An 18714-nucleotide genomic window follows, 5' to 3' on the forward strand; every position below is an offset into this window, starting at 1 on the left:
GATTTTTGGAATGTTTTGTTCTTTTGTGAATTGTGTATAATGGTCTCAATAAAAACCTTTAAAAAAAAAAAGAGATACACCACACTCATTCCACATAGCCTTCAGAAAGGCAGACATACAAATGTGTTCCCTTTAGACCTGGCATCCTTGGTGTGGTTGCCCCCATTTTTTGCCTTTAACTCCTGTCTTTATGGCTCTAAGTCCTGTATGTTTGACTGTGTGCTGGACTTAGTTTTTGCTGGTTTAGGTACTCTTGGCACTTTGCCACTGCTGATCAGTGCTGAAGTGCTAGTGTTCCCTGTGTAAACTGTATTTATGATTGGTAACCATGATTGCCATATTTGATTTGCTGGTAACTCCCTAGTAAAGTGCAATATGTGCACCCAGGGCCTATAAATCAAAAGCTACTAGTGGGCCTGCTGTACTGATTGTGCCACCCACATGAGTAGCCCTTTAAACCTATCTCAGACATGCCACTGCAGTCTCTGCAAGTGAGGCTTTAAGCTGACACGTCAACCTGGCAAGTGCACCCACTCGCAAGGCCCTAACCTTCCCTTTTTCTACATGTAAGGCAATGCTAAAGTAGGCGGAATGTACCCATGTGGGCAGGGTGCAGTGTATGTGTACTGGTGTGTTTTACATGTCTTGTATTGAAATACTGCCAATTTCGTTTTTCACTTTTGTAAAGACTAACTCTCCCATTGGCTAGCTCTCCCATAGGCCATCATTGGAGCAGCCTTGTAACCTTTTACAAGTGTAACTTTCAATTGGGAATAGCTAGAGATTTGGGCTTTCTGAACTCCAGATTTTAAAATACATTTATTAGTAAACTGTGTGTTTAAAAATGCCACTTTTAGAAAGTGGGCATTTCTTGCTTTGCTGTTCTGTGGAATCAATGTCTGATTTAGACTGACAGGGGCCTGTTTAAACATTCTCTGTAGACAGTCTCACAAAAGGGAGCTGAGGGTTGCCCTGCATATCCTGATAGCCCTTTACCAGGCTGATAGGTCTTCCTGAGCTGAGTAGTGGGAGGAATTGTCACTGACAGCTGAATAAGGCTGTGCCTGCCTTTCAATATGCTGTATCAACCCCCTGTAGTGAGGCTGGACCAGGGAGGACAGAACGGGTTCTACTAAGCAAGAGAGACTTTGCTTGAAGACTGCATACTTCAAAGGCTAAACCTAGTATAAGCAGTGGGGCTCTGACCCCAGAACTTTAGAACACCTCTGGATTGAGGACTCTACCAAGAAGAAGACCTGTCAGGAGGCATACTGCCCCTTTCCTGTGTGTTGCATTGCTTGTTTAGCCTGCAGTTGCTGCTTCTGTCTGCGGGCAGTGAAGGAACTGGACTTTGCTGTTTTAATACTGCTTTCCAAGTTTCTCCAAGGGCTTGTGTGTGCTGTCCTACTTTTGGAAGTCTCAGGGCCATCAAAGACTTCACATGCAACACCAGGACTCCATTGCTGGGAGTCCTGAACCTGCCAAGTGGTACCAATCCCAGTTCTGGGCCACTGGAGGTGTTTGCCAAGCTGTAACTGCAAGAAAAGCATTGCTGACACTGCTGCGTGCACCGACGCCGCGGTCCCCGCTCGCTGAGTGAGTGCAGCACCGATGTCAACGACACCGGTGCCCTGGTCCCACCAGACTATGTCACATCTCACTGAGCTCAATGCCGCTGCTTGCTCCGTGGCCACCGCCTCATTGCACTGACTTCGATAGCACTGCAACGTTGGCTTCACTGATGATAACACCACCTAAGCACAGTCACCGACGTCCCTGTCTGCACTGCAGCCGTGGTCACCGCCTTACGCACTGCCCTCGACCACACCGCAGCCTCGTCATAGACTCCAACACCAGTGTTCCGCACCGACGCCGTGCTGCTGCCTGCACCAAAGCCACAGACACTAGCTCGTTAAGTGCACAACGCTCCACCTGAGACGACAACACAGGCCCGACACTGCTGACGTCAGCGCTCCTGACTTTGATGTCACAGAGTTTGATCAGCAATGCTTGAGACTCAGAGGACTTACCAACTTCTGCATCGACCTGCGGCACTGATGCCTGGGATGCCTCACCGCCGCACTTTTCTGCAAAGTCCTCAAGGTGCTTCAGTTTCCCAGGTACTGTTTGCGGGTCTTCTCCGACGCCGTAGCCAGCACTCGACTCCATCGAGGCCTGAAGGAACTGTGGGATTTGTTGGTCACGATACTGTGATAACCCTGGTTGGTGCTATCGACTTCAAGGAATTGTATTTTCACTTTATTCTTTGCTTGTGTATGTTTGATTTTTTTCGTTTTGGTCTTGTTTTGATTAGATAAATATTGGCTATTTGTCTAAAATTGTGCGATGTCCATTTTGTAGTGCTTTCACTGTGTTACTGTGTGTTTTGTACAACAAGTTTACACCTTGCCTCTGAGATAAGCCTGATTGCTCATGTCAAGCTACCAAGGGGGTGAGCAGGGGTTATCTTAAGTGTGCAACTTATTTAACCTAACTAGAAGGAAGGGTCCCTACTTACCACTGCCAACTAGAGACACTCATTTCTAACAGCGGCGAGGATTTGGACTTGTGTTTGTACTTGACATCCAGTGGCTAGTATACAACACTACAGAGTGCAGACTAATATGTTACCGCATACTGTTCTGGTTGTTTTTTCCCTTGGTCTTCTAACTTGTTGATTTTTCCACATCATCATGCCTGGGTCTGGAGCATCTTCATTTGCATCACTGTAGGTGGTTTTTGAGGGGGATAGGTTGAAAACCTACTGTGTGCAGCAATTAAAATCCATCTGCAAGATTTTTTAAATCTCAGTTTGAGGTCTCACCTGGAAAGAGGAGCCACAAAAGGCGCTGAGGGCCAAGGTAGCAGCAAGGAGTGCCAGTGTGCAGTCAGAGGATCCTATGGTGGAAGCTGGGGAGCCAAATCTGCAGGAGGATGTGTTGTTGGCTACAGACCTTTTTATTTTTTTTCAAAAACCTTTATTAGGGAAAACAGCATAGGACACAGCTTCGTGCCTACATCCGTTGAAACGGCCGGCAGCGCGTAGATCAATAGCTGAAGTATTAGTCAATGCAGGCAAAATATAAAGTACACAGCAAGCCGCCTACAACCGCTTCGGCTGGCCGCAGTTAGCAATCAACGATGGAGACTCAGGCATTTTAGCAACAAAGTTAGTTAACCCGTTCGATGCTGATGATGGAACCGCTCCGTCATCAGCTGCGGTGGCGCTGTGCTGATGACGGAGCGGTTCCGTCATGGCCCGGCTGCCACGCCTGCGCGGCGCTGATTTCGCGCCTGCACGCCGGGTTCTATTGAGCAGGCGGGGCCATGAGGGAACCGCTCCGTCTTGAGCACAGCCCAACCGCGGCTGATGACGGAGCGGTTCCGTCACCAGCATGCGGCCGCCGCGCGGCTGTCCCGCCCCCTTAGCGCTGCGGCGGTATAGCCGCCGCAGCGATGCGGTTAACCAATTACAGTGCATGGTAGTGCAGTAAGATTCTCTCTTCCTATAGCGTCATGTGGTGGCCAGTGCGACGCTGGCACTTTACTCATTAATGTCAAGGATATCGGCGGAATGGGAGGGAGTGGGCGAAAGTGCACTCCAGTATCGCCAGTCTTCACTCACCCATCAAACATACCCAATAACAGTCAGGTGGTTCAATTCGTAACTTCCACTCTTGCATGAGATATTGTATACTAGCAACAGACAACTTTCATCCTCGAGCAATCAGGAATCGGTGAGTGCCTCAGATCTTTCCATCAAGTAAGACAGTAGTGGTGACCAAATGTCTCTGGGCCTTGACGCACTAGGCAGCAGCTCAGCATATACTGCAGCCTGACCTTGACAGTATACCATGTCCTTTAGCCAGTCCTTGAATTTGGGCGCTCTTCCCCTGCCCCAGCAACAAGCTATTCGCCTCTTGGCCAACAAAAGTGCTATGGCTGTGTATCATCGATGGATCAAGGGTACAACATGAACATAACTCAGTAATGCTAACAGCGGTGTGGCTTGTAGCTGCACACCAGTCATCTGGCACAGAGCCACAAAAACTTGCTCCCAATATACCTGCACTCCCGGACAATTCCAGGCCAGATGTAGAAAGTCTGCCTGAGGGGCCTTACACCTGTCACATCTGTCTGATTCGCGAAGATGGAGCCTATGCAGCCTTGCCGGTGTGTGGTACAGTCTATGTAAAAATTTATAGTGGATGATACGTAACCTACTACTGGCTGAAATCCGCTCAGTCTGTGCATAGCAATAGTCCCATTGCTCATCTGTTATGTCAAATCCCAGATCCTCCCCCCAATGTGTACGAGACACTGGAGCGTTCATCTCTCGCTGGGTCTGGACCACCCGGTATATTAGGGATATCAATCGCTTGGGTGCTGTCTGCTGGAGTAGCTGGTGCATCGGCGCAAGCGCTGGAGGTTCACATGGGAAGTCAGGGTGAAGTGATCGAACCCCCTGTTTGAGCCGTATGTACAGGAACGTATCTAAGGGAGTGCGTTGCACATTTGTAAAAACAGTATCTGAGTCCCGGAATTGCCCATCTGCATACAAGTTCCCCCAGGTGTGGAGCAGCGTGCAGTCACGAAATCTATGAAAGAGCGTTTCCTGCAAGTGAAGCATTTTGGCGTGGTATGTGAGGGGCAGGAGTGGGGAGTAGATCAGGGGGGCACCGAGGAGCTGCGCTATACTCCTCCAAGCCGAGATAGTGGCATATACGGTAGTCTGTGTGCGCTCACAGGCAGGTACTTCTATATATATGGCCCCCTTTATCGGAATCGGGTGTGCCAACCAGTGCTCTGCCGCTAGCTGTGGCATATATCGGGGTTGTCGAATCCAGTAATACACATAGTGAGCTTGCGCGCTTATATAGTAGAGTTCGAAATCTGGGATTCCAAATCCCCCATTCGAATAAGGCCTAGTCAGGACAGTCCATTTCAATCTAGCCTGTTTTCCTCCCCAAACCAGCTTTATCATTTCCGAACGTAGCATCTTAAAAAAATGTCGACCCGGGTGATACGGGATATTTAAAAATAAGTAGAGCAGCTGGGGTAGAATCACCATCTTGATCAGCGAGGCTCTACCAGCCATGGAGAGCGGAAGCTTTATCCATCTCTCCACCTTTTCAGTTATGCGAGCCAGCGCAACTCCATAGTTAAGCCTCATCAGCTCGTCCCTCTGCCTGGTTATACCTATACCCAGGTAACGGACCTCCTCTGCGCACCACTCCAGCGGGTAATCCAGGGGGAAGCGAACAACCGAATCGGTCAGTGGAAAAAGACAGGACTTGCCCCAGTTGATGTGGACACCCGATAGTCGACTAAAAATAATAAATTCTCGAAGAAGAGTATTTAAGTTTGCCTGAGGATCTCTCACATAGAGGGTGATGTCATCCGCGTACATCGAAACCAATATTTGCCTTAGGTTACATCGCAGGGCCATGTCGTTGTGACGTTGTCGTAAGCGCGCCGCTAGTGGTTCCGTTGTCAATGCAAATAATAATGGCGACAGCGGACAGCCCTGACGAGTGCCCCTGGTAATCATGAAGCTATGCGACACATGCCCATTGATCAGAGCTCTAGCCCCCGGCCGATAATACAATAATCGGATCCATGACAGAAACAGCGGTGGAAACCCCATTCGGAGCATGACACCAAAGATATAGTTCCAATCAACAGAATCGAAAGCCTTAGTGGCGTCTAGGAATACCGCCACCAAGAGCAGTTCCGGTGAGACGTTATGTAAAAGAGTGAAGAGAGTTCTCAGGTTATGGGAAGTAGCTCTGCCCGGAACAAATCCGGACTGATCCGGGAGGATCAGATGTTCCAACAAGAGACTCAGTCGATTAGCCACAAGTTTGGCCAAGATTTTGGTATCGCAATTGAGAAGCGAGAGAGGCCTATATGATCCGCACAGATAAGTGGGCTTGTCAGGTTTCAACAATGAAATGATTAAGGCTTCCCTCATAGAGGGGGGAGGGAGCCAACCTCCAATAAGTCCTCATAAACTTCTCGCAATATGTGAGCCATTAAATCTATATACGTCTTGTAGAATTCTATAGGAATCCCATCAAGTCCAGAGGCCTTGCCCGACTGCATGCCCATAATAGCCTCCCGAACTTCATCGAGTTCAAACGGAGCATTGAGGAACGTCCGGTGAACATCGCTTAGCCAGTCCAGTGTAACGTCCCCAAGGTAGTCATCGAGGTTTAAGTCCCGCTCTCCAGATGTGGTATAAAGAGTAGTGTAATGCTCTGTAAAAGTGTCAAGGACATTGGCAGTGTCCCAACAGCGCGTGCCGTCAGCCTTTTCCAGCTCTATCACATAGTTAGCATATCGCGGCTGTCTGACCGTATCAGCTAGTGCTTTCCCCGGTCGCTCGCCCTCCTCAACTGCTTTGAGTTCGCGCTCTAGTCTGTCGAGTGTGTTGACAATATCCTTGAGCACTCCCATCCCCTTCGAAATGCAAAACCCTCGGAGTGTCACCTTGAACGCCTCCCATACAGTTTCTACACTTTGCACTGATCCCTTATTCCGTAAAAAAAATTCTCTAATTTCATCCCGCAATTCCTCTTGGAAGACTGTATCAAGGAGCATGCGTGAGTTAAGATGCCAGGCGCTGCGCGGGGGATTAAAGTCTGCTGATGACAACGTAAGCCTGACAGGTGCATTATCTGAGTATGTCCATGCCAGGTGCTGTACGGTACAGATCGCAGGCGCCATGGGAGACTAGCCAATAATCTAAGCGCGCCCATGTTGCGGCGTGTTCCGTGAAATGTGTCCCTTCGCGGTCATGTGGGTGGGCATTCCGCCACGCGTCTAATAGGTGGTTGTCCTGCAAAATATCAGTCAGTGTGCTACTGGCTCTATTGTGGTGGTGCGATGCCGGGTGTGATCTATCCATCTGCGGGGCATAAGTGACATTAAAGTCCCCTCCCATATAATGTGGTTCGAGTCTATTTCTTTTATCTACCTCCACAGAGAGATGAAAAAGTCTGGGTCGTCTACATTAGGCCCATAACAACACACCAGTGTGATCGACTGCTGTCCAAGGCAACCCCATGCCAGACAATATCTCCCGCGCTCATCAACCAACGTCCCAACTAAGTGGAATGGCACTTGCTTCTTAATCAATATAGCTGTACCCCTAGCATAGGTCGAGTAAAAGGAGAATATTCTATGTGTAGCCCATCGGGACGCAAAGACAGCGGCTCTCTGGGGTGTAAAGTGGGTTTCCTGCAGCATAGCTATATGTATGTGGTGCCTATCAAGGTACGCCAGCACCTGCCGCCTCTTCCTCGGGTCCTCCAGTCCCCTGACGTTCCACGTGATCATATTTAAGCTTGTTACCACCTCACCAGCCATATTCACACCTCATCAAACAATCATGTGAAGAATCATCGCCCAGGTCAAGAGCTGCTACCTCAAATCCATTCCTCAATGTGAAAATCTCTACCATATACGCACCCTGTAGGGTCAGTACGCCTATCCTGATCTCCAATTCTCGCATCCTAAATGAACTCAAAAGATTCCCATTCCCCCTGGCCTTCCCCCTGCCCCCCTCCCACTGAAGCACCCCAAACATGCCAGCATCAGACACCCACCCTCCCCACTCCCACCAACACCTCATCCTAAAGTCTAACACAACTTCAGTTAAACAGTAGCACCAAAGCGCTTTGGGGGAATTCCCAGTGGGGGCCATCTATAGGTGGCTACACAACTCCCCCTCACCCTCCAGTCAGCCTCCGGCTAGCGCCAGAGCCCGGGCTGTCAGCAAGGGGTGCCCAGCGAGCAGGCGGTGGTGCCCTCTAGGCGCAATTACCTTGTATCATACAACAATGTTGTCATAGCCGCCACCCCCGGACCAGATAGAAAGCACAAGTGTATCAGTTCATTACCAGTGTCCATGTGTGCCAGAGCACCACGCTGCATCTACTCATTGGCATCTCTGTCAGGGGGTCTCCATTGGTCTTCCGCAGCTGCATCAGTCCCATTCGTTTTCCTGAGATGCTTAAGGAACTCATCTACCTGCTGAGGCTTCGTAAAGAATCGTTGCTTGCCTTGGTGCGTTACTCGTAGGCGCGCCGGGTCGAGAAGGGCATAATCAATCGGTGCCTTTCGAAGCTTAGCCTTGACTTCGATCAATTTGCGACGCTCATCTTGCACCATAGGTGTGTTTGCTTAGTTCAAGCAGCTCTCAATGCCACATCCCGGTCTCTGTAATTTAGGAGTCTAGCGATTATAGGCCTGGGAGTGTCACCTGGTTTGGGCCTAGGCCCCAAGGATCTGTGTGCACGTTCCACAATAAATTGGTTTGAAAAAGCGTCGGATCCAATCGCTGCCAGCAGAAGTCTCTCCACATAATCTTCCATCCGACCAGTGTTGGTGGATTCCGGAATGCCTAAAATGCGAATACTATTGCGCCTACTGAGGGCTTCCAAATCCTCGTTCTTCGCTGCGATGACCCTGAGCAAGTTATCCATACGGGAGAGTTGGGAAGTGTGTCGGGGAGTAGTGTCCTCTGAGTCCGAAATACGTCGCTCCGCCTCCTTTATTCTTTCCTCTTGCCCCTCTAGTTTGTGGGCGATCGCGTCCATTCTTGAGGATAGCCGATCCACTTTATCCACTATGGTGGCGAAGCCTTGGCGGACCTCGCGTAGGATATCTTGCACTTCACTGGATTGGCCCGCAGCACAATCCTGTGATCCCCCGCTCATGGTTGAATCTTGAGAACCTTGTCCCGCCCGAGAGGGCTTCCTGGTGGCATCGAACGATAGTTTAGATTGCCGTGTATCGGTTTTCCCCATGTTCGCCACCAAGTCTGCAGGCCGCAGGTTTTCGAGAATGACCAATTCCGATCTCGAATTCTGGGGAGGAATCGGCCCCACGGCAGGGATGCGCTCTAGGTTTCTCACCGTCACCCCGGTTTTATGCGGACCGCGATCTCCCACTCAGTGGGACCTAACCATCTCGACAAGGGGGTTTGTCTGTGATCCTGTGCAGTCGAAGGTCTCCAGTAGGCTCCTCTCGAGTCTGACGCGGTATTATGTGCGTTCTAATGTGCAGTCATGGATATACCACTCCAGCTGTAGGCTCTCAACTCTCCCTCCGCCTGCGCCGTTCAGCGCGCCACCTGTGTGGTCCCCGCAGTGCTATTTGTCCACTCTGGCCTGCGGGGGTCACGATGCAGCATGCAGGAGCTTCATGCAGGTATCCTCTATTTTCACGGCCGGCCCTCGCGCTCCTGAACCGTGGTCACATCGCCCCCAGCGTATCTGCCTCCCGGGGGGGGATGGTGTACGTATTCGCCTCGTATTCCCCCGGTTGAGGCCAGAGATATGCCTGCAAAAATGCTCCCCAGGATGGGAAGCGGCAAATGAAGGCTGCAGGACCCCCCCCGGGTCGCACATTCCCAGCGCCCTCACAGCAGCCTCAGGGTTCCACAACCCCCGTCCCAAAGGCAGGCTGTCAGTCACGAGGGGGGGGGGCGAGGAGAAAACGGCCCGCAACAGGTCCGGATGTTACACGCATAGGCCCGGGGGATGTCCGCACCCCCGAAGCACTGCCCAGTCCCGTTCTCACCTCCGCTCTCTGTTGGCCGGGATCTGCACCGCCGCCGGCCGCGCTGCTCCTTCGCCAGGTCCTCGGTGATTCAGAACAGCAGTAACGGCCGCCGCGTCCTCCAGGGCAGGCCTAGTTTCCGGCCTGTACACCACGCTGGCAGCCGCGGTCTATCCTGGATTTACAGGCCGGCTCCACAGGTCTCTCCGGCAAATCTTTCGCTGCGGCTCACAGGCAGGGGCGGCGGTCTAATTTCACAGGATTCGCACCGAACCCGTCGGGAGTTCTAATCTGTCGATCAAGCCGTATTGCACCTCCAAGGGTTACCGCTTAAAAGGATAAACTTAGGATAATGTCTGCCGGGCGGCGGGAGCCTCACTCGAGAGCGGCCATCAGCAAGTGCACCACCTAGCGCCCCCGTTATTGGCTACAGACTTCCCTGGTGGGAAGGTGACCCGCAGTGCAGGCAGTAGTGTCTCTTCAAGGGGGTTGTCTCCAGTGGAGCCAGAAGACAGACAAAGGGCCAGAGTACATGAGTTGGAAAAGCTCATATTGGAAAATGAAAGGCAAGACAAGGAAAGGAGACTAGCCATGGAGGAGAAAAAGATACTTTTGGACCATGAGCTGAGTCTGAGGAAACGACCTAAAAGCGGAGTCCAGTTCAAATGAAATGAAAAGAAGATTTATAAAGAGCGTGGCTACCCGGAGGCGTCCCAGCGCTGGAGAATGTGCTAGTGGTAATGATGGCTTTAAGGGAACAGCCAGGTTTTCAAAAGTTTTCGGAAGGATAGGAGGTTGGCTTCGCTGCGGATGGCAAGAGGCAGGGCGTTCCAAAGCTTAGGAGCAATGTAAGAAAAGAGACGGCCCCCTGTGCGTGCCTTCTTAATTCTGGGCGTGAAGGCTAAATGTTAGAGGTCAGACCGGAGGTTTCTATTGGCTTCGTATGGTCTTCTCATGTCTTTAAGAATAGGGGGGCCCTTGCCCTGAAGGATCTTGTTGCACAAGGATTTAAAATGGACTCTCTCCTGTATTGGTAGCCAGTGGAGCGATCTTAAGGCGGGTTTAGCTGAGCACCGGCGTTTTGTGCCTGTGAGAAGCCTGGCTGCCGAATTCTGAACGACCTGGAGTTTGGCAATGACTGTTTTGGGAGCACCGAAATATAAGGCATTGCCATAATCCAGTCTGGAAAGAATAAGACCCTGGATGAGAAGTTTTCTGGAGTCAGGAGGTAGGAGGGGGAGGATTTTGCGTGATGTTCGGAGGACACCAAAACAGACACCCGCCGTTTTCCTAGCTTGGGTCTTAAACGTGAGGTTGTTTTCGAGCCATATTCCCAGACTTTTTATGTCTCCTCTAGGAATAGGTGCTGGTCCCATGCAGGGTGGCCACATGGTCTCGGGTGAGAAATTCGATTGGTTGCCTAATACCAGAATCTCTGTTTTTTTACTGTTCAGTTTGAGGTGGGAATTGGTCATCCAAACGTGATGTCTTTTAGACAGGAACATAAGTTTTCAGGGGAACGATCCAGGTGATTCAGACACACTATCAGCTGGGTATCGTCTGCGTAGGTGACTAGTTTGATCAAGTAGGGTGTGGTAAATAAATAAATAATACCCTATTTTTGACTAGACATATATCATAACAGATAGCTCAATAAATAAGAGTCAAGATTCGAGGTAGTAGGAGTTTTGCAGGTTTAATACAGCATAAGGACAGGAACAGGACAACCTGCATGGGAATAGGATGACAGGGCCCAGCAGCTGCTGGGGCTGGGTCTGGGATGAGCGCGCTAACTTTTAATAACAATACACGAGCATATATACATAGCGCAAACACATAGCATTACATTGCAGTAGGCGTAGCAGTGGGTGGAGCAGAAGGCGTGACGCGTATCAGTCGCGAAAGATAAGATTAAAAAGAGGTGTAACTGGGCGTATACATAGACATGTGGTGCAGACGTAACAGGATATGTCATGAATGGGGCGGAAACATAGGAGGGGGCTACCTAAGGAGCCGGGACCTCTAACCTGGTGGTGCGCGCAAACTGGTAATGACGTGTTACGAGGAGAAGCTGGGGGCTATGAACTCTGTGCTAGGAGCAGAGACTAAAGTCTGGAGGGTCGGAGCGACATGTACCTAAACCCTATCTAGTATCTGATGTTTAGGGAACATGTTGATATAAACTAGAAGTCATGAGGGGAAAAGCTAATTGACTCTAAGACTAGAGCATGCATTTATTCTACATGTAGTGCGTGATGAAGAATATTAAATGACCATTAAATACAGTATTTCTCTTAACATGGAGCCGCATAGGCTAGACAATGACGGAAACTATTGATGCAGTTCAGTAGCTTAGGAATGCAGAGAAGGAGGACTAAACTGATAACTGGAATCATAACATAGTCTTGGCAGACTCAGAGGCAGAGCCAAGCTGCACCGGGCACTGCGAGGCAGGAAGTAAGTGAAAGGTCGAGGATACAGGTGGGGGCTGTATCGCTCCTTAGCGAGGCTTCAGGAGACAGGAGCTGAATCTGATGTCCGGGCCCTGTTGAGGCCTGGAGACGGGGACTTTATAATGAAATAACGTGCACACTGAGAAACGTGGCAACATAGCTTTACATAGGCCTGATATTCGTAGTATTCACGAGAACTGGAAACTAGCATACTAGAGGAGGACACAACTATAATTGCGTCTTGAATCGGACATGGGGAATACATATGCATATTGGTCATGCACACATAACATATGATGGATGACACGTAGGGACACAGAACATGACAAAATTTACTTTTCCACATTCCCTCCTTGTCACTACGTTTCCATCAGGAAACATCAATATTCATGATACCATCTATCATTTCATACAGTACCATTTGTTCATCTCGAATTGTCTTGGAACGGGATTTAGAACGAGGCTTGGGACTAGGAATACAAGAGGTAGCACACATGCCGCAAATCGCAGGGCCACATTGTATACAGAGGCAGCAGCTGAATATGATCGCTACTGCAATACCTAGAAAGGACAGGACTTTCCATCCCCAGGCGGAAATTATATTCCAGAACCAACCGGACCATGTCCAGGTGCCTGGATCTTGGTGTAATAGATGGGCAATTTTATGGAGTCTGGTTATAGCTGAATAAACAGACGGCGCGTTATTTGGAATGAAAATGCAACAACTGGATCCGAGGACTCTACAGGCCCCGCCCCTATCGGCCAGTATGACGTCAAGGACGAGACGATTCTGGAGCACAACAATTCTCATAAAGGATTGCTCTTCAGTTAAATTACCTAGAGCGGAGGCAGTCTCATCTACTACTGCTTCAAGGGTTCTTGTTAACCTACGGATTAGCTTACTGTTTACAACTGTACCTAAATAAGGGAACACACCTTTATCAATATCAATGAATTGCTCTGCAGCAGTTTCAGTATAATCGACAATCGGGAGGTTTCTCTTGTGTCTAGTATGTACTAGGAAGGAATTCCTATGGTAGTCAGGTGGGGCTAGGAAAACAGGTGGCAGTAGGAAGGCAATGTAACAGGTTCCCTCCCAATCGAGGGGCAGACGAACATATGCGGTTTGACCACAAACAAAATAAGAATGACGTGAAGCTTTAAAAATAGATTTCCCACTGTCACTATACTTGATAATAGTGGTACAATCACTATGTCCTACGTGTACAGAACCATGATTACGGACACATAATTCGCCTTTGACTGGTAGTACTGAAATAGCAGGTGAGTCTGGAGTAGTATCAGACTGAACATTCAGGACCATGAAATTCGACGAATAGTTACCTAAATTATACACTTCATTTTCTAGATCTAAACCTGTTCTGTGGGGGAAACCTTGCTTGTCTGGGAAACATGTGCTGTTAAGAAAAGACATATCTGTTAAGGATGACGTTAACGTGGACCATGCTCCACACGAACCATTATGTGAAAAAGGATAAGGAAAGAGTGGCAGAACTCCCTTCGGTGTCTGGAAAGGGGGGAGTCGACCACACACCCAACAATTAGTGGCATTGCTGGTCTGGTGTGAATAATGTAACATGCGGATAAATGAGTTATTACGCATAGCGAGGCGGTAAGACAGTTCATGAGGGGGCAGATCACTAAACGTGTGTTCTACTGTAACATTAGAATGCTTATTTACATGAGGAACTGGAAAACACAGGAAAAATGCGTAACTAGTGCAGGAAATCAAAAGGCTGAGAAATGATATGAAACTTAGAAAAACGATACATCGGTTTGAGTTTGAAATAACTCTCTCACTATGGGGGTCTATTTTATACATGTCAGAAACAGTCTAACCGTTTCACCTAGGGGAGGACTTAGACAATCAAACTGGCTGACTTATTTTACTAGACCGGAGTTTTTGCTTATACTCCTGCTGCGGAGTTTTCTCTACCAAGCGGGGTTTTGAATCAATGTCATTTGCGGGACAGTCCTTAGGAACAATGTTTTGACAAGTCTTGATATCCTGGGAAATGTTCTTGGAGACCGGTTTTAATCCGTAGAATTTCTTGACGTGCGAAAGGTGCACCCAGTCGCGGCGTCCTTCCAACTTCACGGCTGTACGGGTGGTGAGGAGGACCTGACGGGGCTCCTTCCAACGTGGCTCCAGCGGACTTGATCTGTCAAAGTTCCGGACGAGCACCATCGAACCTGGAACGATTTCATGCGGTGCCACCTCGGTATTGTCTGGAAATGCGGCGGCAACCTGTGAACGACATGAGTTGAGGGCAGACATCAAGGAAGCTAGGTAATCTGTCAGCATATTACATGAAACATCAGTAATACTTCGGGGTCTAGGAGTACCCCACATGTTAGGGGGGCGGCCGAAAACGACCTCATACGGGGACAGACCTGATCTGGAATGTGCGACCATGCGCATATAAAACAAAGCGACTGGCAGAGCTACTAGCCAGTCCACACCCTTATCTTTACACACTTTTGCAATACGGATTTTCAGAGTCTGATTATGTCTCTCGACTAGACCAGCTGCTTCAGGATGGCGTACACAATGGAACTTCCACTGGTACCCTAGCAACAGGGAAACGTGCTTCATCAGTTCAGATGAGAATGGCTGACCGTTATCAGAATATACGACTCTAGGGAGTCCATATCGAGGGAAAAATTCACGAACCAACTGCTTGGCAGTGGTCGCGGCTGTGTAATCTGGGACTGGATATGCTTCTGTCCATCTGGACAAAGCGCATACAACTACAAGAACATACTTGAAACCTCGACATCGCTCCATCTGAATATAATCCATCTGGAGGACCTCAAAAGGGTGGTCAGGAGGCTGGAAACCACCTTGTTCCACCGGGACACTTTTACCTGGATTAAACTGACAACATATCATACAGGTACGGACTTTCTGCTTGGCTGCAGCTCGTAAATGCTTGTTGAACCAAATGTTCTGGATACTGTCTAACATTGCTTTTTCTCCTAAATGTGCTGGACTATGTGCGGTATTAATAATGACTTGAACCATAGAGTCGGGGAGAAACCATGCGGCTCTACCCTTTGTTAACCATCCTTGATCTGTCTGGACCCCTCCTTGTTCAGACCATTTCTTGATTTCATCGGGAGTAGCATGCAACTGGATATCTATGACATCTTGAGTAGGGTCCTTAACTGTCATACATGTAGTCAGATCTGGAGTATGTGTCTGTGTCGGGTTAACTTGAATGTCTGGAGTCTGTGCTGTAAGCTTGGCTGTGCGATCTGCTAGATCATTACCTTGGGAAATAATGTCAGTAACTTTCGTATGTGCTTTGCACTTCATGATAGCGATAGATGTCGGTAAGTGTATGGCATCTAACAGAGCTTGAATAAGGAGACCATGCTGAATCTTGGTTCCATGAGAAGTCATGAAACCTCTCTCCTGCCAGAGCACTCCAAAGTCGTGAACGACTCCAAATGCGTAACGTGAATCTGTGTAAACATTAACTTTCAGGTTCTTGGCGTGTATACAGGCTTGTGTCAGAGCAACTAGCTCTGCTGCTTGAGCGGACAGAGTATCAATACGGTGTGTTTTAATAACTTCGGTGTCAGTAGTCACTGCATACGCGGCGACTAGTTCTCCTGTACTAGTTCTCATACATGAACCATCCACATAAAGTGTCAGGTCAGGATCTGGTAATGGAATGTCTGTCAGATCTTGTCTTGGCTTTGTCGTAATGTTAACTACTTCCACGCAATCATGTGTGGCTGGATTTGAATTAACTGATGGTAACAGTGTAGCAGGATTCAGGATGTTGCAGCGTCTAATTTCTATGTGTGGCTGGAACAGTGTCAATTCATAACCTGTTAAACGTGCAATTGTCAAATGCTGTGTTTGTGTTCGGTTTAAAAGAACTTCCACGGAGTGTGGGACTTGTACTGTCAAGGAGTGTCCTAAGACTATGGAATCACTTTGTCTGATAGCTAGTGCTGTGGCTGCAACTGACTTGAGGCACGCAGGCAACGCCTGGGCGACTGGATCTAGTGTGCTAGAAAAATAAGCACAGGGCTTGTATTGTCCTGCTTGATCTTGTGTAAGAACAGATAATGCTGTACCTTCACGTTCAGTAACGAAAAGTGTAAAAGGCTTACTGTAGTTCGGTGTAGCTAGAACTGGAGCTTGACATAAAGCTTTCTTTAACTCGTTGAAACTAAGTGTATGTTCAGATGTCCAAGGGAGGACAGTCGATACGGCTGCCTCCTGTGTCGTTAACTGTATCAGTGGTTTGGCTAGAAATGCATACTGTGGAATCCATTGTCTACAATAAGAAGTAAGGCCGATAAAGGCACGTACCTCCTTCTGGGTTCTGGGCTGGGGAAGACTCGCTATCAACTGGATACGGTCTGGTGTCAACTGCCTACCCCTCTTGGACAGTAAGTGTCCTAAGTAGACCACTTGCTGGACACAGAATTGAAGCTTCGAAGGGGACACCTTGTGTCCCATCTCGGCTAGGAAATACAGAACCGTGAGTGACGCTCGCTCGCAGTCACGTTCAGAACGGGCTGTGATCAATAGATCGTCGACATACTGGAGCAGGGCAGTGTCAGTTGGCATGTGAATGTTGTCTAGTTGTCTCTTGAGTGCTTGACTGTAAATACTAGGACTTTCTGTGAAACCTTGAGGAGCGCGTGTGAACATATAGCTCCTTCCATTTAAACAAAATCCGAAAAGAAACTGGCTGTCTGGATGAATAGGAACACTAAAAAATGCGTTCTTAAGGTCGATTACTGTGAAGAACGTGGCTTCGGAATCAATGGCTGTCAATAGGGAAGAGATATCTGGGACAACTGGGTACTGAGGAATAATACATTTGTTAAGTTCTCGTAAATCAATCACTAATCGATATACTGGGGGTGCATTTGGATCAGTACGTTTCATGACTGGAATGATCGGAGAATTACATACGTTGGAGTCAGTTTCTACAACTACTCCTTGAGCCATGAGCTCGTCTATAATTTTGGATAAGGCTGCTACAGCCTCAGGTGGCAATCTGTACTGTCTGATTCGTGGTAACACTACACCTGGTTTGAGAGTCACACGATGGGGTGTGATTTGCATGTAACCTACATCAGTTGGACCTTGCGCCCATAAATGCTGCGGAACATTGGACAGTCTGGAATCAAAATCTCGCAATACATAGTGACCCTTAAAGTCACGTAGGAACAGACGTATTCCCTCTGGGGAACAGCATATAACTGCACCTAACTCTTTCAGTGTTTTAATGCCTAATAGATTTTCTGGACATGACTTAGTAAGTAACAGATCAGTAGTGCGGGACAATGGACCTACTTCTAGAGTGACTGGCTTTGAAATCTCATTAATGATAGGCTTTCCTGAAAATCCAAGGGAAACATTTCTTGAGCCTGAGAGCGGAGCCCCTGGAACTTCGGCATGACTAATTGTGGTCCTACTTGCCCCTGTATCAATCAAAAACTTTCTGTCTTTCCCTAATACTTGACTGTGAACATAGGGACCTTCTTGATCTACAGGTATCTCGATGAGAGGCAAGCCTACCTCCCTCTCTAGGCTGTTTCATGAATATGGCTGGTACTCTGGATACTCAGACTGTGCATACTGGTACATCTGCGATGTAACATGCTGTGTTGCAGCGATAGGCTGCGGTACTGTAACTGTCTGTTGTGCATTCTGTGACTGAGGAATCTGTGGAACTTGTTCTTGTCTAGGCGGACGTGGTCTTTCTTTAGTCTTACCAGTAGCTATGTTATGTTTCAGAACTGCACACTCATTTATAAAATGACCTGGCTGTTTACAATAATTGCAGTTCCCTTTAACGGGAGCTGCAGGATGACTGGCTTGATTCGGACCCCTCTTCTGACTGTCTTGAGGAACAGATTGTGCAACTAGTACTTTCATTTTCGTGTCTTTCATACGTTTTCTCTCGTGTTCTTGCTCTTCCCTGATTCTATTCTGGTGGTACTGGAGCATCTGGAGCATCTGGGACGGAGTATTTGCTTGCCAGGTGCTTTCGACTTTCAAAACTCGATTTTTAATTGGTGGACTTGAATTCTCGACTAATTTGGTAACAAAAAGGTGAGGGTATGACTCACTACTTGTCTTGAGGCCACTGTTGATACTGAAACATTTTTCAAACCTAGAATAAAAATCACTAATATCCTCATCTTGTTTCTGTTTACAGGCTGAGATTGCGTCCCAGTCTTCTTTTCTCGTTGTTAATAATCTGGGTAAAACTTGAATTAATAATTCTGGTAATTCTTTACATTTCTCTCCAAGACCAGTACCTGGTACACGTATCTTATCTTCTGCTTCTAGGACTGCCCAATCTATCTTTTTCTCTCCCACCTCCCATTCTTTTTCCTTTAGCTTTTCATACACCCCTGCGGGTAGCAGAACCTTTAACATTTTAATGATATCTGGGTAAGTGTATTCTCCCATACGGAGCATGTCTTTTAATTCTCTATGGAACCCTGCTGGATCTTTGTCATGACAGGGAATTAATTTCTTCATTTCGAGGAGTTCCATCTTTGTGATCGGAGTGTATACAAACACTCGTTGCATTTCGCCACCCGTTCCTCTGACTGGGTGGACTTCTCGTAACGGATTCTGTCTGTCTATGTAGAATGATTTACTTTCTGGGGGTAAGACATGAACAAAATG

This window comes from Lissotriton helveticus, chromosome 5_1, assembly GCF_964261635.1.
Source record: "Lissotriton helveticus chromosome 5_1, aLisHel1.1, whole genome shotgun sequence".
Taxonomy (NCBI): Eukaryota; Metazoa; Chordata; class Amphibia; order Caudata; family Salamandridae; genus Lissotriton; species Lissotriton helveticus.